This window comes from Bison bison, unplaced genomic scaffold (assembly GCF_000754665.1).
Source record: "Bison bison bison isolate TAMUID 2011002044 unplaced genomic scaffold, Bison_UMD1.0 scf7180017864484, whole genome shotgun sequence".
Taxonomy (NCBI): Eukaryota; Metazoa; Chordata; class Mammalia; order Artiodactyla; family Bovidae; genus Bison; species Bison bison.
This window is the reverse complement of record NW_011495044.1, coordinates 1774440-1800632: the sequence shown is the minus strand read 5'-3', so window position 1 is coordinate 1800632 and position 26193 is coordinate 1774440. Positions and strand designations below refer to the sequence as shown.

Here is a 26193-nt window from a genome sequence, read left to right as displayed (position 1 = left end):
GTCAAGCTTTCATATGACTGCAGCTTTGGTTGACATTTTGACTGCAATCCTGAGAGACCCTGAGCAGGAAGCATCAGCTAAGGACTACTTGAATTCATGACTTATGTTAACTTCAAGGTTAATGGTTGTCATTTTAAGCCAGTGAGTTTTGGTGTAATTTGTTTTGCAGCAGTAGATAATGAATACAGTATCTTTAAGATGTCTTCAGTGATTATTGGTCTTGGTGAATATTATTAGTAACTACTAATAATATTAATAGTAGTAGTAATATCATAGTAATAGTAATCTTATTAGCAATAATAATATTAGCAGTAGTAGTATTATACTAATCATTATGCTAATAATATAATTAGTATTATTAGTTCCATCTGCAAAATAGACATAGTAATTGTACCTCACTCATAGAGTTGTTTACAAAGCTATAAAACGCACAATATAGTGCCTAGAACAGAGTGAGAATTCAGTAGATGTTACTACTACTATTAGCAGTCATCATCGTCGTCTCAAGATTCAGATTCCTAGGAAAGAGAATCTGGTGGACTTAGCTTGGCTTATGTGCCTTCCTCTTGAGCAAGGGAGCAGAGGGGACTGATTGAAAATCCTACCAGGCCTGTATTTCCTCAAAGAAAATTAAGGTGCCGTTGCCAGACAAGCAAAAGCAACACTAACTACAAAGGGTGTGCATACTTTAAGGTTTCTTATACATAAAATTGCTTCCAAATGGCTTCCCCCCAAATGTATCAATATATATATACTTCTGCCAACATGAGAGCATCCTTCTCACTCCACCTTTGCCAACATTGCTATTATCCCAAAGAAAAGAAGAGCCAGTTTAATGGGTGAAAAATGATACCTTGTTGCTTATGTCTATACTTTTTTACTAGTGAATCTGAATGTTTCCATGTTTTATTGGTCATTTGTATGTCTTGTTTGTTGAATTAAGGAACGCTCATCTAAAAAGTGGGATATAGAGCTATTTCCATTGACTTGGGTGCTTTATTTATGTGCTAATGGTATCTATATTCTAACATATATTACAAATCTTTCTTCAGTATATGTTGTTTATTCTAATTTTGTTTAATGAAGCCTTTCGCTCATGATGTTAAATTTTTAAGTGAGAGTGATCGAGCTTTTAATTTGCTCTCTTTCCTGCTATGTGTGGTCTTTGGGGGAAGTCTGATCTTGCTGGCAATCTTGGAAGGTGGGTGGTACCTGTAAGTTCAGCTGAGAGATGAACAGTAGTCTTTTTTTTTGTTTTTGGTAGTCTTAACTTATACCCGAGAAGGCCAGAAAGCAAAGGAGTGGTCATTATTACCAGCCAGTTTGTTATTGGCTTTTCAGAACACAACCTTGCATGCCTTTCACCTTTTGCTGGATTGTCAGACCTACATGGGAATCCCCAGCTCACACATGAATTGTCGTCCATTCAAAGGGGACAGTATCTTAGAGGAGAGAGACAAAGCTGAGCAATCACAACAGAGGGTCCTCTTGAGGTGGAGCCCATGAGCGATAAATTGAAACAAAGGTACAGTAAGAACTCTGAGGGTGATACAACTAAACTTCAACAAAGATTTTCCCGCACTGCAAGACATAATTTCTAAATTAAAAAACTTGTCAGGAATCTCCTGGCGGTCCAGTGGTTAAGACTCAGTGCTTTCACTGTGGTGGCCCGGGTTCAATCACTAGTTAGGGAAAAAAGATTCCACAAGCCGTGCAGCACAGCGGGAAAAAAAAAAAAAAAAAAAAAAAAAAAAAAAAAAAGGCAAATTAATTAAGAACTATGATTAGAGATGAGAACTGATTTAACATTCTGATTGATGCTTAAATTAAAAAATTCTCATGATGCAGAGTAAAAATACAAAGAAATTGAAATCATGAGTGAAAAATGATGGCTGACTCAAATGATAGGACTGGGAAGCTTGAACATGCTAATAATAGGAATTACAGAGTGTAGAAAAGGAAAATAGAGAAGTCATACTTAAGCACAAATAGAAAAATACAGCTTTGTCCGTTGAATGTGGGCTTACTTGGCCATTGAAAAACCCAGACAAATTCCAGTCCTTTGGCCTATATGTGAAAAATGTGTGTGAGTATAGATAATCAGATGGAAAAGAGAGATTTTAGATGAAAACCTCCTGGATTTTAAGAAAAGGGAGCCTCTAGATGTAAAGCGCTCAGCTAATCTTAGGCATGATTTTTTTTTCAAAGGCAAAAAGACCCTAAATTTTAAGGATCAAGAGAAAAAAAATCTTACAAACTCTTATAAAAAGATCAGGTTACCTACAGAAGGAAAAAAGACTCTGACTTACGTTGGATATTTCTTTTCTTTTCATTTTATAATAGTTATTATTTTTTGGTTGCACCGGGCCTTCGTTGCTGCACTCAGCCTTTGTCAAGCTGTGTGAGCAGGGAGACTCTCTTTGTGCAGAGGCTTCTCGTTGCTGTGGTCTCACTGGTTGTGAGCACAGGCTCTAGGTGTAGGTTTCAGTAATTGCGGCGCCTGGGCTCAGTAGTTGCGGTGCATAAGCTTAGCTGCTCCGAGGCACGTGGAATCTTCCAGACCAGGGACTGAACTTGTGTCCCCTGCATGTCCAAGCAGATTCTTAGCCACTGTACTTCCAGGGAAGCCCTGGATATTTCTTTTATAACAGTTAAAGAGAAAACGTAGTTGAATGTCTACAGACTATTGAGGGAAATAGGCTCTGTGATTAAATAATCCTAACTAAATCCAGCAAGGACAGGATCCATCTGGCAGTACAAAAACAAAACAAAACATTTTTATTTCTTTAAAAAAAAATTTAGTTGTTTCTCCTCCATAAGTGTATTTATACAAGTTTAAAAGTTATACTCCATTTAGTTATTACAAAATTTTGGCTACTTTCCCTGTGTTGTACAATACATTCTTATAGCTTATCTTACACCCAATAGTTTGCACCTCTTGATCTCCCATCCCTATACTGGCCCTCCATCCTTTTCCCACTGGTAACCACTAGTTTGTTCTCTATACCTGTGGGTTTGTTTCAAGGGAAAACATTTTCAAACATACAAGGATTCAGAAAAACTACCACACATGGTCTCTACCTAAGGAAAATATTTTGTCAAATTCAAGATTGAATTAGAATAGAGTCTCAAGATGCAAAGGAGAACAGTCCAAGGGACAGCGGTGAGCAGGCTCTATGACACACATAATTAAGATTAAATGGATGATAATGATGTGCCTGGGAACTCTAGTATTAAGCGAAGAGGGTTCTTGAAACAGAAGAAACACATGATTAGGCAAGACCAAAAATAGACTGTCGTCTTAGAAATTATCTTGCTCCTTGTGATTCTGTTTATGGTTAGATAAGAATTGGTATAAAACTGTATTGCCAATTATAGGCATGAATGTGGGCTGGCAAGAACTGAAATAAAAGCAAACTGTCTTGGAATTAAAGTCACGATAAGAACAACCAGACAAGATGGGGGAAAAAGAAGACAAAACACAATCAACCAACTAGATCTAACAACATACACAGCATGCTCTACCCAACAACAGCAGGATAACATTCTTCTCAAGGGCATGTGGGGCATTTTCCAGGACAGAGTGTATGTTAGGCCTCAGATGCAGTCTCAGGGGATTTGAAATTTCATACGAAGTATCTTCGTTGACACAGCAGGATGAAGTTAGAAATCAGTAACAAGTAAAATGGGAAAATTCTCAGATTTGTGGAAATTAACACACTCAAACAATCAGTGGATCGAAGAAGAAATCACAAGAGAAATTAGAAAATATTTAGAGATGAATGAAAACAAAAACACATGTCAAAACTTATGTCAGTCATACCTTAATCTTTAACATTAAAAGAAAAAACTTATCAGATATAGTGAAAGCGGTGCTAAGGAGAAGTTTATAACTATAAATGTCTACAGTAAGAAAAGAGTGATCTCCAGTGAACAACCTAACTTTACAATTTAAGGAATTAGAAAATGAACAAACTAAAACTAAAGTTACTGAGAGGAAAGGAATAATAAAGATTAGAGCAAGGAATGTCCCAGCAGTCCAGTGGTTAGTTAGGACTCTGAACTTCCACTTCAGGGGCCTGGGTTCCATCCCTGGTTGGAGAACTACTAGGTTGGTCCCAAAGTAATTGCAGTTATGGACCAAGAATTCTAAATCATTATAACTAGGCTCAAACACATGTTTATTAATCAAAATAGAAACCATTAAAATCAACACATTTTTGCCAATGAGAAAGAGGGTTGTTTATTTAGCATAAAAATCCATGCTTTGGAATTCAATGAAATCTTGGAAGCATTTTCTGCCTCCTACTGGTTGTGGAAGCATTTTTCCTGCAAAAAGTTGTCAAGATGCTTAAGAAGTGGTAGTTGGTTGGTGAGAAGTCAGGTGAATATGGCAGATGAGGCAAAATTTCGTAGACCAATTCGTTCAACTTTTGAAGCATTGGTTGTGCGATGTGCGGTCAGGCATTATTGTGGAGAAGAATTGTGTCCTTTCTATTGACCAATATCTGCTGCAGGCATTGCCGTCTTGGCGCATCTCATTGATTTACTGAGCATATTTCTCAGATATAGTGGTTTTGCCAGGATTCAGAAAGCTGTAGTGTATCAAACAGGCAGCAGATCACCCGTGACCATGACCTTTTTTTTTTTGGTGCAAGTTTGGCTTTGGGAAGTGCTTAGGAGCTTCTTTGGTCACTGTTTGCATTTTTTCCCCATCTATTTGCCATGTAACAGTTAGAACCAGACATTGATCAACAGATTGGTTCAAAATTGGGAAAGGAGTACGTCAAGGCTGTATGTTGTCACCCTGCTTATTTAACTTATATGCAGAGTACATCATGTGAAAATGCTGGGCTGGATGAAGCATAAGCTGGAATCAAGATTGCTGGGAGAAATATCAATAGCCTCAGATATGCAGATGACACCACCCTTATGGCAGAAAGTGAAGAGGAGCTAAAGAGCCTCTTGATGAGGCTGAAAGACGAGAGTGAAAAAGCTGGCTTAAAACTCAGCATTCAAAGAATGAAGATCATGGCATCCAGTCCCATTACTTCATGGCGAATACACAGGGAAACAATGTAAATAGTGACAGACTTTATTTTCTTGGGTTACAAAATCACTATGGACAGTGACTGGAAACATGAAATTAAAAGACGCTTGCTCCTTGGAAGAAAAGCTATGACAAACCTAAACAGCATATTGAAAAGCAGAGACACTGCTTTGCCAACAATATAGTCAAAGCTATGGTTTTTCCAGTAGTCATGTATGGATGAGAGAGTTGGACTATAAAGAAGGGTGAGCGCCAAAGAATTGATGCTTTTGAACTGTGGTGTTGGAGAAGACTCTTGAGAATCCCTTGGACTGAAAGAAGATCTAATCAGTCCATCCTAAAGGAGATCAGTCCTTAATATTCATTGGAAGGACTGATGCTGAAACTCCAATACTTTGGCCACCTGATGCAAAGAGCCGACTCATTGGAAAAGACCCTGATGCTGGGAAAGAGAAGCCAGGAAGAGAAGGGGATGACAGAGGATGACATGGTTGGATGCCATCATTGACTCAGTGTACATGAGTTTGAGCAAACTGCTGGAGATTGTGAAGATCAAGGAAGCCTGGCATGCTGCTAATGCATGGGGTTACAAAGAATCAGACATGACTGAGAGACTGAACAACAAATTTGCCATGAAGTGATGGGACTGGATGCCATGATCTTTGTTTTTTGAATGGTGCATTTAAACCAGTTTTCTTTAAAAACATGTATATACTAGTATATATAAAATAACTAATGATAACCTACTTATAGCATAGAGGGGAAAATGGTAATATCTGTTTGTAGGACATATATTAACATGCATTCCAGGGACTTCCCTAGTGGTCCAGTGGTTAAGAATCCCCTTGCCATTGCAGCAGACATGAGTTCAATTCCTGGTCCAGGAAAATCCCACATGCTTCGGAGAAACTAAGCCCGTGTGCCACAACTACTGAAGACCATGGGCCTAGAGCCCATGGACTGCAGCAAGAGAAGCCACCGCAATGAGAAACCCTCACACTGAAACTGGAGAAACCCCCAGTTGAAGCAACTAGAGAAAACCTGCGTGCAGCAACAAAGATGCAGTGCAGCCAAAAATAAATAAATATATATACAAAATTTAAAAATGCTTTTCAATATGCATTAGGTGCAGGCTAATCCTGTTTGATTCCACTTACAGCAGATACCTAAAATAGTCAAATTCGTGGAGTCAGAAAGTATACTGGTAGATGCCAGACAAGAGGGTGGGAGTGGGGTAGGGGAGGGGAATGGGGAGTTGATGTTTAATAAGGACAGAGTTTCCATTTAGGAAGGTAAAAAATTAGGTGTTGAGGCATCCCGAGCATGGATTGGAAAAGAATTTCCAGACACAGAGCATTTCAGAAGGTAGTGAGTTTATTCAGAACAAAGAGCAGAGATAATGTGGACACTGGGAGCACAGTGGGCCGACTTCCTGAGTTGACAGTTTTGGGGGGTAAATAGCCAATTTTTATAACCTCAAGACAAAGAAAATTACTCCTGGAAGGTTGGTGTTAGGTGATTTATTGGGGCACAATAGAGTGTTTACTGGAGTGGGCACCTTAGCCTAATTGGGAGTCAGCAACCAGTCCATCCTAAAGGAGATCAGTCCTGGGTGTTCATTGGATGGACTGATGCTGAAGCTGAAACTCCAATACTTTGGCCACCTGATGAGAAGAGCTGACTCATTGGAAAAGACCCTGATGCTGGGAAAGATTGAAGGCAGGAGGAGAAGGGAAGGACAGAGGGTGAGATGGCTGGATGGCATCACCGACTCACTGGACATGAGTTTGGGTAAACTCCGGGAGTTGGTGATGGATAGGAAGGCCTGGCATGCTGCGATTCATGGGGTAGCAAAGAGTCGGACACGACTGAGCGACTGAACTGAACTGAACTGAACTGAAGCTTGTTAGTGGTGATCAGAGGGGCTTTTGGCAATGAGACTAACCCAGTGGCTCAGATGGTAAAGTGTCTGCCTACAATGAGGGAGACCCGGGCTCAATCCCTGGGTTGGGAAGATCTCCTGGAGAAGGAAATGGCAACCCACTCCAGTCCTCTTGCCTGGAAAATCCCATGGATGGAGGAACCTGGTAGGCTACAGTCCATGGGGCTGCAAGGAATCGGACACGCCTGAGCGACTTCACTTTCACTTTTTCCTTCACAAAAGGGCTCAGACTTCCCTGGTGGTTCAGTGGTATAGAATCCGCCTGAAATGCAGCAGCCGCAAGAAGATGCATGTTCGATCCCTGAGTTGGGAAGATCCCCACGACGAGCCTGCCGGGGTCCAGCCCCAGCTGATCCAGGGTATTCGAAGGAGAGATGGCATAGGCGACCTATTTATTTAAATATTTATCAAAGATATAAAGAGTAATAGGATGAGGATAGCTCAGTAGGAAAATTCAGTGGAGAAAAGAGGCTGAATAGCTTGGTTTACGCTGGAGACCAATAAAACTTCAAGACAAGGAGTTTGCACCACTTACGTAGGCCGCAGGCGTCTTTCCGTTCTCCCGAAGGAGAGGAGACACTGAGGCCTCCCTGGTCAGATCTTAGAAGCCCAGGCATAATTAGCAAGCATGGCGGGTTCCGAGCTCCAGATGGAGACTCAGCCAGAATTTGGGAGAGAGAGCGACATGGGGAGACCAAGTTTCAGTGAACAAGGCCCGCACTTTATTTTCCAAAGTAGTTTTTATACCTTAAGTTATGCATAGAGGATAATGGGGGAAGGGGTGGAGTCATACAAGGACAGCAGTTCCTGGTTCTAATTGAAGCCAGGCTTTCAAACTTCATATGCAAAAGTTCAGGTGATTTACATCATCTTCTGGCCAGGAGGCCTGTTAACATTTTAAGAAACTTATATTTCTCTAAAGGTGATTATTCCAAAGTCAGGCACCAGCCTCCAAAAAAGCATTGGACAAAGCTGCATTCCTATAGGGCAAAGGTGAAGTGGGCTCAATCAAGAAAAGAATTAACTCAAGGGTCCAAGGTTACAAACATTGAGGCTACTACTTACATTTCTATACACCCATTATATCAATCAATACACTGCCAAGGACACAGTAGGTAAGGAGTATGGAGACTTAGCAGCAAACATGGCCCAATAAGTGAAAAACCCTTCACCAATACAATTTCTAATCAATCTTTTAACTACTCAAAGGAATCTGTGTTTAGACAGTTTAGAACATCTCCTGCCTCTCACAGTTGGGAGGCTCTGAACAATCACATGTGGCCGGAAAAACCTATTCAGGCAGGCTAGAGGATTTCCAAAGGAGTTTGTAGGTTAAACAGTGTCACACCCAGGAATTATTAACTGGAGCTGTAAGCTAACTCATTTTTCAGAGAGAGGTAGTAGGGGACAGCCCCCCGTAAAGTCAGAGGTGTAGGTGAAAGCACAAAGCAGAAAGTAGGCAGACTCTGGTTTTGGGGGTAGATGCTCGAGAATTTCCAGGGGGACTCCTGAGGCTTGATCCCGCCTTTGCATATGCCGAGCCTTTTTCCTCATGACCTTTGTCATGGGTGGAGCTCCTCATGCTGGCTCCCGGCAGTGATAGAATTCCAGTTGAGCTATTCCAGATCCTGAAAGATGATGCTGTGGAAAGTGCTGCACTCAATATGCAATATGCACTCAATATGCAATATGCCGGCTCCCGGCAGACGAGGGCATGGCAACCTACTCCAGTATTCTTGCCTGTCCTATGGACAGAGGAGTTGGTGTGCTACAGACCATAGCGTCGCAAAGAGCCAGACACGACTGAAGTGACGTAGCACGCATGCACCAAAGGGCTCAGTCAGGTTCAGAGGTGACCTTGGTTCCAGGTTCCGCGTCTGTGGCCTTGAGGGCAGGACTTAACATTAGGGAGACGGATGGTGGTGAGAGTTGAGCAGCAACATGAACGTACTTAGTGCCAGTAAACGGTACAGTTAACTATGGTTAGAATAGTATGTTTTATATTGTGTGACTTTTGCCACAGTAAAAAACATTTAAAAAAAAAGAACTAATGGATTTTAGCAACATTGAAATGGCTACTGTATTTCGAATGTTAACAGTTAACTGGTTATATATGGCTAGGTAATGTGTTTGCTGTAAAAGTGAATGGATTGCAGTCATAGCTCAATATAACTTTTTTTTCGCTCAATATAACTTTTTTTCTCTCAATATAACTTTTAACCTTGTATTCTTATTTAATGTGTCATAACCATTTCCCATGTCATTGCATAGTCTTTTAAAATAAACCATCATTGTCATTCAACTACAAGAACACTGATGATCAACATTTGAAAATCTTATCCACTAATAAAAATTTTAGTTACTGTTTAATATTCTTCCATTGAATGAATATTTCCTTATACTTATTCATTTATGTGGCTTTTAACTTTACTGTATGCTGGATGGACATGAAACATCATTGTGCAAATAACTTTTCCATTATTTTGGATTACTATTATGGGATAAAATCCTAGGAGAGGTCGAAGTATTTAAACATTTTACTTTAATGTACCAAATTGCTTTCCAAATTAGCTTGTCACTCATTAGGAAAAAGTGAATGTTACTGTCATTTGTTTTTCCTTGGTTGCCACTGTTAATGCTTTTTCATATGTTTATTTACTAATTGGCTGTATTTTATCAGAAATTGTTCATGTAAAGGTTGATTGGAAAAATGAAAACATCCATTTCATTAGAAAAGTCTCAGTTGAGAATGATATCTTTAGAAAATCAGAGAACTCTTCTAAATGCAGGTGAAATCAATATTTCTCTAGAGAAAGGGTATGTATGACATTGGTAAAGAACTTTCCTGGGTTAGGATCAGGATGTATGAATTTGTATTTGTTCCTTAAGATGCTGGAGGGGCTTTTAATATGATTGTATCATCTATCCATTTTCAGAACCTTATGTAAAAGATTGCTCTTCACATGACTGTATCAGAGAAAGGAGGCCATCTCCAAACACATAAAGTGGAAAATGAAGACTTAACCCAACTTCCCCAGCTAGCACAGGGAAGGATTTGCTTAGAGCAGGCATTGGCAGTTTTCAGCTCATTGTGAAAATAGGAAAGAGCTCCTATGCTCTTAAATGGGTGTGTCCCAGAATTCATAGCAATATCTTATTTCCCCATCAAGATTTGGAAATTCAGCCTCTCAGCAACAACAACAAACAAGCATTAGCTACTATTAACACTATTATTGTAACTATTGGGTTATAATTAAAATTACATTAGGATTCAAATTTTAATATTCTTTTAAATTCTTCAAGCATTTTTCTTTTGAAAAAATTTAGAAAGTTATACACTTAAAAATAAATATTAAGAAAAAACTTGATATAGGAAAGTGAGGGAAATCACATTGTCCATATTATAGTAAGAGAAATGCTACTCATGGGGGCATGTGTGTGTGTATCTTGTAAGTTGGTCGAATTTTATGTTACAGCTTCCGACGTGATTTTTATTTTGTATTGTGCCAAACCAATTGGGAAATTTATATAAAGAGAGATTGTTTACAATAATATCAACATGCATAGGAATAACTCTAACCAAAAAAAAAAAAAAAATCACTGTTAGTTGATGAGATCATTGACACTTAGGGGTTTTGCTTTGAGGTTGTGTTTATGCAATTATGATCATATTCTCCTGGAGGGCTTTTGTCAATACAGATAGGATAAAATCTTAATAGCTTCACAGTCTGATCCTGCTCGTGTCTAGCTCTGCAGAGAGTGGTCCCCGGAGTAAATGATGGGAACTGAAGTTGAGAAGGTTGGCAGTGGTCAGATAATAAAGGGGTCTTGTATACCACTAGGAAGCTTGGACTTTATCCTGAGGGCAGTAGGATCCATAGAAGGATTTTTAAGTAGGGAGTGACAATCAGATTCTAGAAAACTCACATTGGTAATAAAGTGGAAAGTTAGGTAGACAAGTAAATGTGCATGCAGGGAGGCCAATTAGAAGGCTGTTTCAGTAGTCCAGGGGAGAGATTAATTCTAGATCTGAAGATATCCTTTATGGCCAAGTATTATCAAAATACCTCAGCGACAGGTATGTGAAAGCAAGAACAGAACTAACATGGGATTTTGGTTATGAAGCTGGGACTATGCCTGAGAAAGAAATCCTCTGCCAATGTGGGGTTAATAAGTGTAGAAAAAAATATTATAAATTTGTAGTTAACGCCTGCTCATGAAATCAGCTGATCAAGCTGAAACTAGGGCTATGCAAAAGAAACCCCTGTGGTCAGTGGAATTAATTTACATTGCTATCTGTCAAGAAAATTCCTCTCAGTTTACCCTTATTGGGAGAGTTTATTTGCATTACTTAGAAATACTTGTAACAAAATAGGGACATTTTCATATGCGTGGTCTATCTCTTTATTCTTACTGCTGTTCAACTATGCATGAGTAGAATGGATGTGTATATTTTATACGAAATACCACTATATAATTTGTAACTTGGAGAAGGCAATGGCACCCCATGTAACTTATTTGTAAATTATATATTCAGAAGACCAAATGTCACAATTGATTTCAGCACTTCTTACTGCTTTTGTAATTATTATCTTTGATAATATCTATTTCAGGGCCCCACAGGGCCAAATTTCACCTCTTTACCTACTAAATTTATTTATGTTTAATTCCTGGCAAATAATTTACCATTGTGAGCCATAAGATGGGCATCAGAGCCTGGAGAATATTAATATTGTGCATATTACTTCCAAATATTTTAAGTTAATTGGAGAAGCTCCATGAAATAGTGTCCCATCAGTCCACTTGACTGAGAAAGAAGAGAAACTCTCCTAGGGGAAAGTTTTGGCACATTTTTTTTGAAATGAAACTTCTTTTCCACAGATTCTCTTCACTCCTTCTATATAAACTCAGGAAAAGAGGGAATAGAAACTTGGAGGAGCTGAAATATTTTTGTTCTAGACAGAGTAGAAGCGTAAGAAAAGGGAACTTAAGAGAATAGTCAGACGTGGCTTATATATTGCCAGAAAAGATGGTGCTGGGTAAGAATTTCACTTACGACAATTCTGTTGAAAAAGTCTGAAACAGACCGTTGGACTTTCCTGGGCATGATGTGCAAATTATTTTCCTAGAGTAAAGGGAAAGATTTACTCTGCTGTAGGTTTCCTGACCTTGATCATCTAGTGAAAAGGGGGTGAGAGTCTCCAAGAGTTAAAACTAACTTTATCTATAACAAAGATGTACATTTGGCTGTCAGGAAATTCTCCCCGCCCTTGGAACCAGCATGGGAATACTAGCTCAAAAAGGAGTAATTGAAGTAGTTCTGAGTTTTTTTAGGGTTTGTTTTTTTTTCTTTTTTTCTCAGCTTGCTTCTGGGTTTAATTACCTTTGGTTACCTTTTAGACAATGGAGAAGGAAATGGCAACCCACTCCAGTATTCTTGCCTGGAGAATCCTGTGGACAGGGGAGCCTGGTGGGCTGCTGTCCATGGGGTCGCACAGAGTCGGACACGACTGAAGCGACTTAGCATGCATGTATTGGAGAAGGAAATGGCAACCCACTCCAGTATTCTTGCCTGGAAAATCCCAGGGACAGAGGAGCCTGGTGGGCTGCCATCTGTGCGGTTGCACAGAGTCGGACAGGACTGATATGACTTAGCAGCAGCATTATCAAAATACTTTATGAATGTTATCTTGTTTATTACTCTCAACAGCTTATGAGATTACTGATATCTTTGTTTTATATGTGGCAAACTTGAGGTGTAAACCAGGTAAGCAGTTTGCTCAAGGTCACACACACATGATGACTCAGAAGCTGGGTTTTTTAATCCTGGTGTGTCTAATTTTGAAACCCATTGTCTTGACCAGTAATCTACACTATTGCTCTACTTACATAAATATACCAGGGGCAACGTGGACAGAAAGAGGCAGCTAAATGTGAGAAATACTAAGGAGGAAGCATTAGCAAGACCTGGTGATTGATGAGATATAGTCTGAGGGGAAGGGAGGAACTGAAGTTGACATCCAGGCAAGCGGGCAGGGCAGGGGTGGGGGACCCTATTTCTAACGGTTTCTATGTAGAGCAGATTTTTAAAAAACATTTACTTTGTTTTTGGCTGTGCTGGGTCTTCATTGCTGCGCAGCCTCCACTGGGGTTGCAGTGAGCAGGGGGCCGTTCTCCAGCAGTGATGCGCGGGGCTTCTTGCCACAGTGACTTTCATGTTGTGAAACGTGGGTTCAGTAGTCACAGCTCCTGGGCTCCAGAGTGCAGGCTCAGTGGCTATGGTGCACTGGCCTAGCTGCTCCAATGCATGTGGGATCCTTCTGGACCAGGGATCGAACCCGTGTCTCCTGCATTGGCAGGCAGATTCTTATCTACTGTACCATCAGGGAATTGTTGCTTCTGTTTTATGTTTTGGTGTTTTGGCTGCAAGGCACGTGGGATCTTAGCTCCCCAACCAGGGATTGAACCTGCACCCCCTCCATTGGAAGACAAAGCCTTCACCACTGGACCTGTTTTTTAAAAGAAGTCCCCAGACAGCTTGTTTTTAAAAAGGAAGGTTTCTATGTCTTTTCTATTTATTGTGCAAACAATAATCTTTGCTGTCTTTAATTTCTCCTTGATGGGTGGGGAGCCCTCCTCTGTTCTCCTAAAACCCTGACCAGAAATGTCTCAGTTAAGGTCACAAGACACTTTCTCTAGAATTTGTTTTTCTAAATGGGTGATCCAGATTATGTCAGGCCTTGTACCAGTGAAATAACTTGAGAGCCAAGTTATTTGAAGAATAATTTTGCTTGGCTAGTGCTAAGCCAGTGACTGGGTTATCTGAGTTCATCTATGTCCAAGGCCTGAGGAGGGGGAATTCTCATTTCTGGAGCTTCAGTTTAATCCAGACATCAGAAGGCAGTGCTTAAGCGGAAGTGTGGATGGGCTCCGAAGCTGATGATCTTTTGGGTGCTTCTGATGAAATTGGTGGCTCAGATGGTAAAGAATCTGCATGCAATGCAGGAGACCCTGGTTCAATCCTTGGGTCAGGAAGATCCCCTGGAGAAGGGAATGGCTACCCACTCCAGTATTCTTGCCTGAAAAATCCCACGAGCAGGGAAGCCTGGAGGGCTACAGTCCATGGGCAAATTGTCATATACAACTGAGTGGCTAAGCACGCAATGAAATTGGATTGCAACTAACAGCAAATTGTCAGGTTTACATATGCATTATTTTAAACTGTGGTGTTGGAGAAGACTCTTGAGAGTCCCTTGGACTGCAAGGAGATCCAACCAGTCCATTCTAAAGGAGATCAGTCCTGTGTGTTCTTTGGAAGGAATGATGCTAAAGCTGAAACTCCAGTACTTTGGCCACCTCATGCGAAGAGTTGATTCACTGGAAAAGCCTCTGATGTTGGGAGGGATTGGGGGCAGGAGGAGAAGGGGACGACAGAGGATGAGATGGCTGGATGGCATCACTGACTCAATGGACGTGAGTCTGAGTGAACTCCGGGAGTTGATGATGGACAGGGAGGCCTGGCATACTGTGATTCATGAGGTTGCAAAGAGTTGGGTACGACTGAACGACTGAACTGAATTGAAGAAAAAACACCCTGCCAGTTAAACTGTAATACCAAGTTTGCTTATCACATGGAATTTTTGTTGAGTAAGTATTGAAAATATTCTCTTAGATTTTTATTATGTATCATTCCTGTGCACCAGCCTGTCAGGAAATAGATTCCTTAACCTTTGTCTTGCTGTGGTCCCTCTTCCCATTCCTTTCCTGTCTTCCTTTGCTTTTTAAGGTCAGATTTGGATCATGGTAGGTCACAGCTGAGAGGGAGACCGTATTCTGTGCTCAGGTGAAACAAAGAGACCTCAAGAAGAAGTTAGTTTCATACCTGCTTTTGAATTCCTTCAGAGACTGCAGTTTTCTGTTCCGTACACATCTCTTATTCTGGCAGATGCCATGTATTCAACCATCTGTCCATCCATGTACCCATCCATCCATCCTTTAAGCATTTATTAAGAGTCAGGTCACTGAATTTAGTTCTGTGGATACAAAGATGCACAAGTAATTCTGTCCCTTTCATGGACTTTGACCTGTACCAGGATTATTCTCTGCTTTTCCATGGTACCACAATCTTGCTATGCTTTTTAAACAACAGGCAGAGGAGAAATTTTGCTTGAGCTCTGAAGTTAGATTTTTTGAAACTTGAGGTGAAAACTCCTAGGCCACAAATGGTCTCCAGTCTTCCTTGTGGATATTTGGATGTAAAACAAAGCAAGAGGTGACTTGAGCTCAAGGTCCACCACTCTGGGTTTATGTGTTACTTCACAACTATCTCACAGCCTCCCTGGGAAGCTCAGGTAGGACTTCAGCTATGGAAAGGGGTAGGTGTCTTATTTTTTCATCTTCCTGTCATGATACAATAATGCTTAACAGTTAAACAACTACGTTTTGAACCCATGTCTTCTAGGAAGTAAGGGAGGATGGCACACTTTACTATTCATGGACACGCATTTATAGACACCCAAACACTATGCCAACTTATGTTTGGTGTTTAAACATTAGTGTGTTCTATTTGTTTTTTTTTTTTCCTTGTTTGGTAGATGGATTTGGCAGAAGAGAAAAACAAGTAGATAAAGACTTTGGAGGGGTAGATGAAATCCAATTGTTCCATCCTCACTAGGAAATGCTTAATACATGCAGTGGGTATGGAGGAGCATTTCAGGTGAGTGTGTGTTGAGGAAATCACCCATTGCATTGCCACTTACCCTTAATTGCCTTTAGTATTTCCCAGATAAAGTTTGCCTGCAGACTAACAATCTGTAGCCACCATTTTAACTATTCTGAATCAAGGTTTCCATCACATACCTGGAGAGTTTTTCCAGTTTCATCTTGGAAGTTTTGATTTGATGGAAGTATGTGTTTTTTGTAAAAATTTTCTGTGGACTTTAAGAACTTATCCTGATTCACTAGACTACAAGATCCAGGGCTGGAAGGAATTATAAATTTCTCAGACTTCCAAACTCAGAAAAGGAGAATAAAAACATGGGACCAAAGCAGGATTAGAGTAGAGTTAATACAAGGGGAAGGTATGAGGGGAAGGGCCATGGCTCTGGGAGTCCCAGAGTTTCCATGACAGGGAGATGCCATCCAAGACCCACAGGTGATGGTTGACCAGGTTTATTCCAGTCAAGGGGTGAAGCCTTGAGACTAACTCAATTCATAAATATTCAAATAGAAATGCTGACAATAATTATATAACTTCTAGTTCAGTGATCTGGGGATCCCAGGATACTTCTGTAGTTAAAGTGTGATGAACTTATGTTGCTCTGTGATGACCTAGACGGGTGGGATGGGGTGGTGGTGGGAGGGAGGCTCAGAAGGAGGGGATGTATGTATACATACAGCTGATTCACTTTGTTGTACAGTAGAAACTAACACGACATTGTAAAGCAATTATACTCTGATTAAAATGTGTGATGAATTTAGACAGCCGTTCTGTGCATCTTATGATTGCTGTGTTGTCCTCATCTTGTACCATAGGCAAACAGTTTCTACTTGAATGACATACAAAATGATTTTCTACCCTAGAGCTTTATTCATTTGTATTTAGGAAAACTTGGCTGGGGCAAAGATGATTGGCTCCCTGCCCCATCTCTGAGTCCCTGGGCTGGCTCTTGATTAATCAGTATCAAGTACCTGCTCTGTGTTTTGGAGTGACTCTGGCCCCTGTGCCGGTCAGCTCTGGATGTTGAGTTTACCTCTGGCTTCATAGTTTCAGTCATAGGCAGCCAGGGAACTTGGTTGAGGGAGAGTGGATGTGTCTGTTACAGTAATAAAAAGTATATGTATACAGTGTGAGAAGGGACAACAGAGGATGAAATGATTGGATAGTATCACCGACTCAATGGACATGAGTTTGAGCAGACTCCGGGAGATAGTGAAGGACAGGGAATCCTGGTGTGCTGCAGTCTATGGGGTCTCAAAGAGTCGAACATGACTGAACGACTGAACAACAAAAACCAGTGTGATGTCAGAAGATTTGGGGGGTTGCTATGAGGGGTAGGTATATCTGATAACCTTTGGTGTATTTGGTTGACTCAAGTTTGGAGGGATCTATGTTGTTCTATCTGTTCTTTTTAAGCTCTTGCAGAATGTCTTTTTTTTTAAACTCCATAGAACCTTGAGTTCATTTCAGTTGCTCAGTCATGTCTGACTCTTTGCGACCCCGTGGACTGCAGTGTGCCAGGCTTCCCTGTCCATCACCAACTCCCGGAGTTTACTCAAACTCCTATCCATTGCATCGGTGATGCCATCCAGCCATCTCATCCTCTGTCGTCCCCTTCTCCTCCTGCCTGCAATCTTTCCCAGCATCAGGGTCTTTTCCAATGAGTTGGTTCTTTGCATCAGATGGCATTGGAGTTTCAGCTTCAACATCAGTCCTTCCAGTGAATATTCAGGACTGATTTCCTTTAGGATGGACTGGTCGGATCTCCACAGAACCTTAGCAGCGTGTTTTTTTCCCCAATGCTGAGTGACATGCAGGATCTTAGTTCCCCAAGTGGTTAACACAAAGTCTTAACCACTAGACCACCAGGGAAGTCCCTTTAGCAATTTTTACATAAAAATTTCCATTTCCTTATGTTCTTGATTTACAAAGTAAATTTGCCTGAGTAAGTGTCTTTAAAGATTATTTCAGTTTTTATTTAGTTTTAAAGCTTTGCGCCATCCACCATTCCAAGTGCTGGGGATGTTAACGGTGAGAAAAGCAACCTGGCTCTTACTCTCAGGAGCTTATAGTTTTATAGGGGAAGATAGATATTAACTGAAGGTTTTCAAAGGAAAAAAAGTCCAAATTGTCTAAGGTGGAGTATTTCATTTAAGACTAATTAGTGGTGATTTAAATTGCTTGGCATGATCAATTATCTCAGCTTGTCCCTGACCCCTGGGTCTAGAAACAGCGCACTGGGAAAGCTATATCCTTTGTCTTTCCCCGTATGCAGGTATCCTGTTTTCTAAAGGTGCACTTCTCTCCAGGCTGGAACAGTGGAGAGCACTGGGTCTCAAGAGAGTTGATGCTCCGAAGGAAAATGTACCCAGGTGAGGGTTTAAAGAACAAACAGCCAGAAGAATGAACTAACATTTCTGATTTTTAAGATATGGTAAATTAGTGGCCTTTTATACAGGTATTCAAATTCCTTAAAACCTAGCTGGAGGCCTTGAGGTTTTCTGATGATGACCTGCATTATGTAGTTTGCCTTGGGTGAATAGTATAAATGTGTGTGGCTTGGGTATTTTATTTATTTATTTGTATTTTTTTAAACAGTCTTCAGTTTTTTTTTTTTTAAATTAGCCTCCAATTTATTTTAATTGGAGGCTAATTACTTTACAATATTGTATTGGTTTTGGGTATAGAGCCCTGAAGTCAAGGGCCACTTAAAAGGGTCTGGAACCAGACTCCTGGCTTTAAACTCTGTTAATCAGCTCTAACCCTGATTAACTCTGTGATCGTGGGCCAATTACTTAACCTCTCCGTGCTTTAGTTCACTTACAAAAGTAAGATAATAGTGGTACCTCTGTCATAGGGTTGTTATAAGGGTTAAAAATATTATTGTGTTGATTTTCTAATTGATTTTTTTCATGCACATTTTTTTCATGTTTTAGATTCCTTTGCAAGTGGAGTGTTCCTTGAAGTTGATGAAAGCTTACCATCTGTGTTGGCCCAGTGGCAGTGTGATAAAGTCACTGTGTGTGCATTTGCAAATATCAAAACCTTAACAAATGGACAAGAAAAAGAAATAAAAAGGATCCAGTTTGGAAGGGAAAAAGTAAAACTATCACTCACTATTTGCAGATGACATGATACTTGTATAGAAAACCTTAAAGCCTCCACTCAAAAACTATTAGAACTGATGAATTCAGTGGAGTTGCAGGATACAGGTTAATGTACAGAAATCGTTGCCTTTCCAGATGCTAATAATAAATATTAAAAAGTGAAAGTAAAAAAAAATCCTGTTTAAAATTGCATCAAAAGGAATTAAAATACCTAGGATTAAACTTAACCAAGAAGATGAAAGACCTATACTCAGAAAACTATAAGACACTGAGGAAGAAATCTGAAGGTGATGCAAAGAAATGGAAAGATATCCCATGCTCTTGGATTGAAGAATTAATATTGTGAAAAGCAATGCAAAGATAATCCTAATAAATATACTAATATTGTTAAAAAGATATGCTAAACTCCTAATGAATAAATAAATACCTTGACGAATTTAAGACTTTAGCCTACAAAGCTGAGGTAACTTGATGAATGGGATATAAAAAAGGGATGTAGGTGAATTATGGAGATGAGAGCAAGATACACAAATATTGGGACAACTTCACATCATTTGTTTCCATGACAAAGCTGTGGCCAAGAGGAAGAATGTGGAAAAAACAGCTATCATGTGCAAGATGGGTCATACACATTTATCCCTTAGTTTGCTGCATTCAGTCTGTTAGTTTATTTAAATTCAGATGTTGTTAGTTGGTGGTGCAAAGCATTAACGTTCTGGAAAATTATGTCTGAGCCAGTACAACTTTTGAATAATAGTGGCATAATTTCCCCATAAGCCAGTCACAAAAGAACTAGTTTGTTTGAGAAACTAGCTTTGGAGCTAATTTGGAGCACAACAGACTCAACTTTTGGAGCAGAACAGACTGAACTTTTCGTTTTTTCCTAGTAACCTTGCCAAGTTGGTACTCTTCACATTTTACAGGTAAGAAAATGAACTGAGGATCAGAAACTTGCTTTGGGTCACATGGTTGGTAAGTGATGATGATGGTAGAAATCAAACCCAGGTCTTAACTCCAGAGCCCATGCTTTTTGCATTTATATCATAAAGCCCACATCAACCAGACTTCCCTTATGCCTCAACATCATCCTCTCCATCCCAGAATAATCCTGTCTTTTGCTGGATGAACTCTTAGCCATGTCTCCTTAGAATGTGGCCTGTGAGCAGTAACAAAGAGAGTTGAGCTTTCCTTTAAGTATTTTCTGAAGTTGTTTGGTAAGTTTGATTCTCAAATTTCTATCTTTGATTAGTAATTGAATCTCCTAACATTGTAAGGTCAGTTTGTCTCTGGACAAAAATGTGCCACTAGATTTACTATAATTCAGAGTTATGTTTGCAGTTTGTATTGTGAAGAGCTTTCCAAACTTGACTGCACTTTTAAAAAGATACAGTCACCAGATGGCAGCAAAATGCTTTCAGCGTGGGATCTGAACCACGGAAAACATGGATTGCTTATTGCTGTAAATATCCCAGTTATTTAAAGAAACAAATTTATGAAAAGGTAGTATCCTCTGTTAATCAAATCTGAACAACTTTATTGTATACTAGGTATATAAGTATGTTATTTCCAGAGCAAGCTTTCAAACAAATGACTGAATTCTCATAATGATTTATTTATAAAGGGCGTACCATATGGCAAGCATTTTGCTAAATACTGTATTTACATTTATTTTATGATTTCAATATCATAATCTCTGTTTTGTTGGTGTGGGTTCTGAGGCTCAGATTTTGTATGTTTTTTTGTATTGAGTTGGGCTTCCCTGGTGGGTCAGAGGGGAAAGAGTGTGTGCAGTGCTGGAGACCTGGATTCGATCCCTGGGTCAGGAAGATCCCCCGAAACAGGGAGTGGCTACCCACTCCGGTGTAGAGGAAGAGGAAGCTGGTGTACTGTAGTCTGTGGGGTCACAAAGAGTCGGACATGACGGCGCGACTAACACTTTGACTTTCTTTTGTGTGGGTCATCGCACTAAGCACTCAGTTTCCACGCTTGTCCTAAATTAAAAAAAATTCCAATAGTTTTCCCAATTCATTGTCCTGTCTCAGATTTTCTGACTATTTAGGTTACCTGCAAAAAAAAGCCAGTTTTGCCTCTTATTTTCTAATATTTATACCTTTTGTTTCTTATTCCTGACTTATTGCATTGGCTAAGAGATCCAGGAAAATGCAGAGCAGCAGCAGTGATAGTAGATACAGGCGTACCTTGTTTTATTGTGCTTTGCTTGATTGTGATTCACAGGTGTTGCTTTTTTTTTTTTACAGACTGAAGGTTTGTGGCAACTCTGTGTTGAGCAAGTCTATTGATGCCAGTTCCACAACAGTATTTACTAGAATTATTTGGCTGTGTACCGTGTGGCTTGTGGGGTATTAGTTCTCCACCCGGGATTGAACCCTGGCAGTTCAATCCTGGCAGTTCAACCTTGGCAGTAAAAGCACAGAATCCTAACCATTGGAGGACCAGGGAATTCCCCCAACAGCATTATTTTTAAATTAGGTTTAATTTAAAAACCTAAAAAAAAAATTTTTTTTTAGACATAATGTGACATTGCAAACTTAACAGGCCACAGTATAGTGTAAACAGCTTTCATATGCATTAGGAAAACAAAAAATTCAGGTAGACTTGCTTTATAGTGATAATCACTTTACTGTGACAATTGTTTTATTGTTGTGATCTGAAACCAAATTTTCAATGTCTCTGAAGTATTCCTATATCTTCAAGAATGATATTTTTCTGTAGTTTTAAGGGTATGTATTGGGCTTACTTATATTTCTAGACTGCTTAGTATTTTTATGTTTAGTTTTAGTTTTTTGGCCACATGACTTGCAGGATCTTAGTTCCCCAACCAAGGATCAAACCTGCGCCTCCTGTGGTGGAAGCACAGAGTCTTAACCACTGAACCTCCAGGAAATTCCCAATGTGGTTTAGTATTTTTAAAAGAAATGAAAGTTGAGTTTTGTGAAAGGACTTTTGAGAGAGATTAAGGTTAGGGTTTTTCTCTTTACCTGAATTCAGACCATCCTTGTGTTCCAGTGGTGGTAAGTGATGATGATGATAATATTAATAATTAGCATTTATTATGCATTTGGTATATAGCAGCAGTGTTATTAGTTTTTTATGTTCAACCAATACTGCATCCCTATGAGTTAGCTCCTACTGTATTATTACCATCTTGTTTTACAGAAAAGGAAAACGAGACAGTGAAAGTTTTCAAATTTGCCACATTACTCAACTACTTCTTGGGTATGACATTATTCTTTTAGAACTCTACTGGCTTTCAATTTTTGCTCGTACTTTGTTTAGGAATTTCTTCTCTATATTCATAAACGAAATTGGTCTACAGCTCTCTGTTTTGCATGCTATCATCCACGTGCCACAATGGAGAGTAGACCTATTCGCTCACCAAAACGAAGGTCCGTGTACAGCAATGAAGACCCAACACAGCCAAAAATAAATAGATTAACAAAAATTTTAAAAACCCTTCAGATATACTAGTTGATTTCTCAGTTAACAAATTTATATTATTATCATCTTAAAATATTTTAGATTTGGAAAATCTTATTTGTCCAAGATTCCACAGCTGATATAGACAGATAAGGGTTTGAATCTAGACTGTCTGACTTCTGAGCTTGTTCTACTATACTTTCTTCCCTCCGTCTCTCCTGTACAATAAAGTTTCTACAAGATGTTGTTGTCCGGTTGCTAAGTCGTGTCTGACTCTTTCCAACCCCATGGACTGCAGCATGCCATGCCAGGCCTCCCTGTCCCTCACTATCTCCTGGAGTTTGCCCAAGTTCATGTCCACTGAGTCAATGATGCTATTCAACCATTCCTACAAGACAGACTACCTCTTTTCCTGATTTCTCCATTGCATGGCTCCTATGCTTCAGCCTTGTCTGTGCACTATCTATGTGTTATAGTTTTCTCAGTTTTAATGCTGTGAAACCTTTGGTAGAGGTTAGAGGTTAGAAACATTATGTTGTTGATATTTTTTGACCCAGGAGTTTCATTTCATAGATTAAACTTTAAAAACCAAATTACACAAATGGGAAAAAATTTCTATATGAAGAGGAATGTACTGTGTCATTATTTCTTAAAGAAAAATTAGAAATAATCTATGTGTCCATTGATAGGTCATTATTTAAAATAAAATATAATCCTTCCAAAGATAGTTCCTATAATCTATTAAGCTATTATTATGCATTAGATATTCTGAAATTTCTTTTTAGGCATTGTGTTGTGTGTGTTAGTCACTCAATCATGTCCAACTCTTTGCAACTCCATGGACTGTCGCTCACCAGGTTCCTCTGTCCATGGAATTCTCCAGGAAATAGTATTGGAGTGAATAGCCATTCTCTTCTCCAGGGGATTTTCTCCACCCAGGGATCAAGCCCGGGTCTCCCACATTGCAGCCATATTCTTTACCATCTGAGCCAACAGAAAGACCCATTATTATGCATTAGGTATTCTGAAATTTCTTTTTGGGCATTATTTCATTTAATTTTCACATTTGTGTTGGATGTTATAATGTCCCTTTCACACGTAAAAGAAGTAGGACTGAGAGATATTCAATAATTTGTCCAAGGTCCTACTGCCAATGGATGGTAAAGTTGGGATTTGAATTCTTGACAATCTGATTCCAAAGGAGATGCTCATAACCACTTCATTTTAATCTGTATAATAGAATACCAGTATACAAGTGAAAAATGATGTAAAGCTACATTTTAGGCATGGAAAGATGCCCACTATACATTAGGGGGAAAAGTAGATTATCAAATAGCATATATAGAAGGAATCTATATTGGTACTGTCTGCATTTTTTCAATAATAAGCAAATGTTATTTTTGGGCTTCCCTTGTGGATCAGCCAGTAAAGAATCTGTCTGCAATGCAGGAGACTTGAGTTTGATCCCTGGATTGGGAGGATCCCTTGGAGAAGGGAAAGGCTACCCATTCTAGTATTCTGGCCTGGAGAATTCATTCTGGCCTGGAGAATTCATGGACTATACAATCCATGGGGTCTGTTATATGTTATTTTTATCATCAGAAAAAATTCCACTAGGTTTTTGAAAAAAGAGTTGATTGATGGTGCATTCTTGCCTTCAGCGTAGGATTATCAGAGAGAAGACTTTGAAACTGAATATGAAATACCATCTCTGGAACATCAACAGAGAATAACTACCCCTGAAGAGGACAGCATAAGGCCATTTGCAAGTCATGAATGGTCCTGTGTGGAGCTGTGTATGTATTTTTAAATGTGGAAGGAATTTTACTCAGGGCTTACACCTTATGAAGCATCAGTTAATCCACCCAGTAGAGAAATATTATTGCCCAGACTGTGGGAAATATTTCAGTAACAGTTCAAATTTTATTAGACACCAATGGAATCACTGGCGCTACAGTTCCAGCTTCCTCTGGCATCAGCTGACGCACACTAGTGTGTCATGAGTGAGGCCCCATGAGTGCCCATGAGTGCCCAGAGTGTGGTCAGAGGTTTAGTCATAGCTCCTAAATTGCAGTGCATCAGAGAACCCACACAGCAGAAAAAACATAACATTGCTCCCAGTGTGGGGGTCTTCCTTGGTGGCTCAGTTGGTAAAGAATATGCCTGCAACACAGGAGACTGCTTGCAATGCCGGAGACCTGAGTTCCATCCCTGGTTCGGGAAGATCCTTGGGAAAAGGGAATAACAACCCACTCCAGTATTCTTGCCTGGGAAATCCCACAGACAGAGGAACCTGGCAGGCTATAGTCCATGAGGTCGCAAGAGTTGGACATGATTGAGTGACTAACACACACACACCTCTTGCAGCTTCATGGACTAATTATAGGATAGAAATCCTGTTTGCTCTATGGACAATGTGTCTCTCTCTGAAGTGTCTTACTTATGTATAAAGACTACCCTGAATTATAGCCAACTCTCTAAAGCAGATATCTTAAATCTGAAATGGTTACCTTATTGATTATATCCTCGTAAAAGCCTGAGGATGTTCACTTCAGTTCAGTCGCTCAATTGCATCCAACTCTTTGTGACCCCATGGACTGCAGCATGCCAGGCCTCCCTGTCCATCACCAACTCCTGGAGTTTACTCGAACTCATGTCCATTGAGTTGGTGATGCCATCCAACCATCTCATCCTCTGTCATCCCCTTCTCCTCCTGCCTGCAATCTTTCCCAGCATCAGGGTCTTTTCCAATGAGTCAATTCTTCCCATCAGGTGGCCAAAATATTGAAGTTTCAGCTTCAACATCAGTCCTTCCAGTGAATATTCAGGATTGCTTTCCTTTAGGATGGACTGGTTGGATCTCCTTGCAGTCCAAGGGACTCTCAAGAGTCTTCTCTAACACCACAGTTCAAAAGCATCAATTCTTCGGCACTCAGCTTTCTTTAGAGTCCAACTCTCACATCCATACATGACCACCGGAAAAACCATAGCCTTGACTAGACGGACCTTTGTTGGCAAAGTAATGTCTCTGATTTTTAACATGCTGTCTAGGTTGGTCATAACTTTTATTCCAATGAGTAAGCGGCTTTTAATTTCATGGCTGAGGATGTTGGAAGGGTTCAGATTGTAAGGTTCAGGGCGAAGGGTGAGGCAGTGATTTTACCTTCCACTATACCTGCTTTTTGCAACATCCCTCCTCTCTCTTAATTTTGGACTGAGAATTAAAAGAGATCTCATTCCTGAGGAAATCGAGGGAGACACATACACAAACACCTCAATCTGCATTTGACATGTTTGGCAAAAATGCCTCCTCATTCTTTCACCTTTGATCTGCAAATAATAGTTTTTTTAAAAAAAGATTTTAGACATGTCACTCACAGGGGAAGGTGACATTTGCTCAAAATTATTGAGTTCAGCCCTGCTCAAGGGTTGTGAGAAGAGCAGGGACAGGCTTGGGGAGCCAGACCCTGACTGCCTCCACACCAAATGCAGCAGAAAGCTACTTGTACAAGCAAAGAACACCTAAGGAACTTTACAAACAAAGGAGAAAGTTTAAGTGATTTTGTCTTGGTGCCCTGCTGAATGTGCTTCCTGGTGGACAGGACTGGGGCTAGGCAGCCCTCTTCAACAGTTCTATTTTTTCCCTTTTCTCTTATTCTGACCCCTTTGGCTATCACTTCTACTATGGGGAAGATAAAAAATTAAAAAAAAAACATTTATAAAAACATCTACTTCCCCAATCTAAAAATTAAGAAATACTACCACCAACAAACTACCCACCCCCAAACAAAATACAGACATATCCCAGGGTTCATTTTTCTTTCCTTAAAAAGAATTCAACCCCAAAGCCCAGTCAACAATTCCCTAAAGTAGCAGAACCTACCTCTGAGGTAGATATCCAAGATGTCATGTTCTTTTAGATAGTACCCACATAAAC

At 39.9% G+C, this 26193-nt stretch overlaps 1 long non-coding RNA gene across 1 annotated transcript in view; it reads left to right on the top strand.

Moving 5' to 3' along the window:
• LOC105004878 overlaps positions 1–24042 on the top strand; it is a 30330-nt gene extending 6288 nt beyond the window's left edge. Inside the window, exons 2-4 of the long non-coding RNA XR_827266.1 lie at positions 17987–18083; positions 18648–19741; positions 23918–24042. This is a non-coding gene — a long non-coding RNA (uncharacterized LOC105004878). The remainder of the gene's footprint in view (positions 1–17986; positions 18084–18647; positions 19742–23917) is intronic.
• Positions 24043–26193: the final 2151 nt, after the last annotated feature.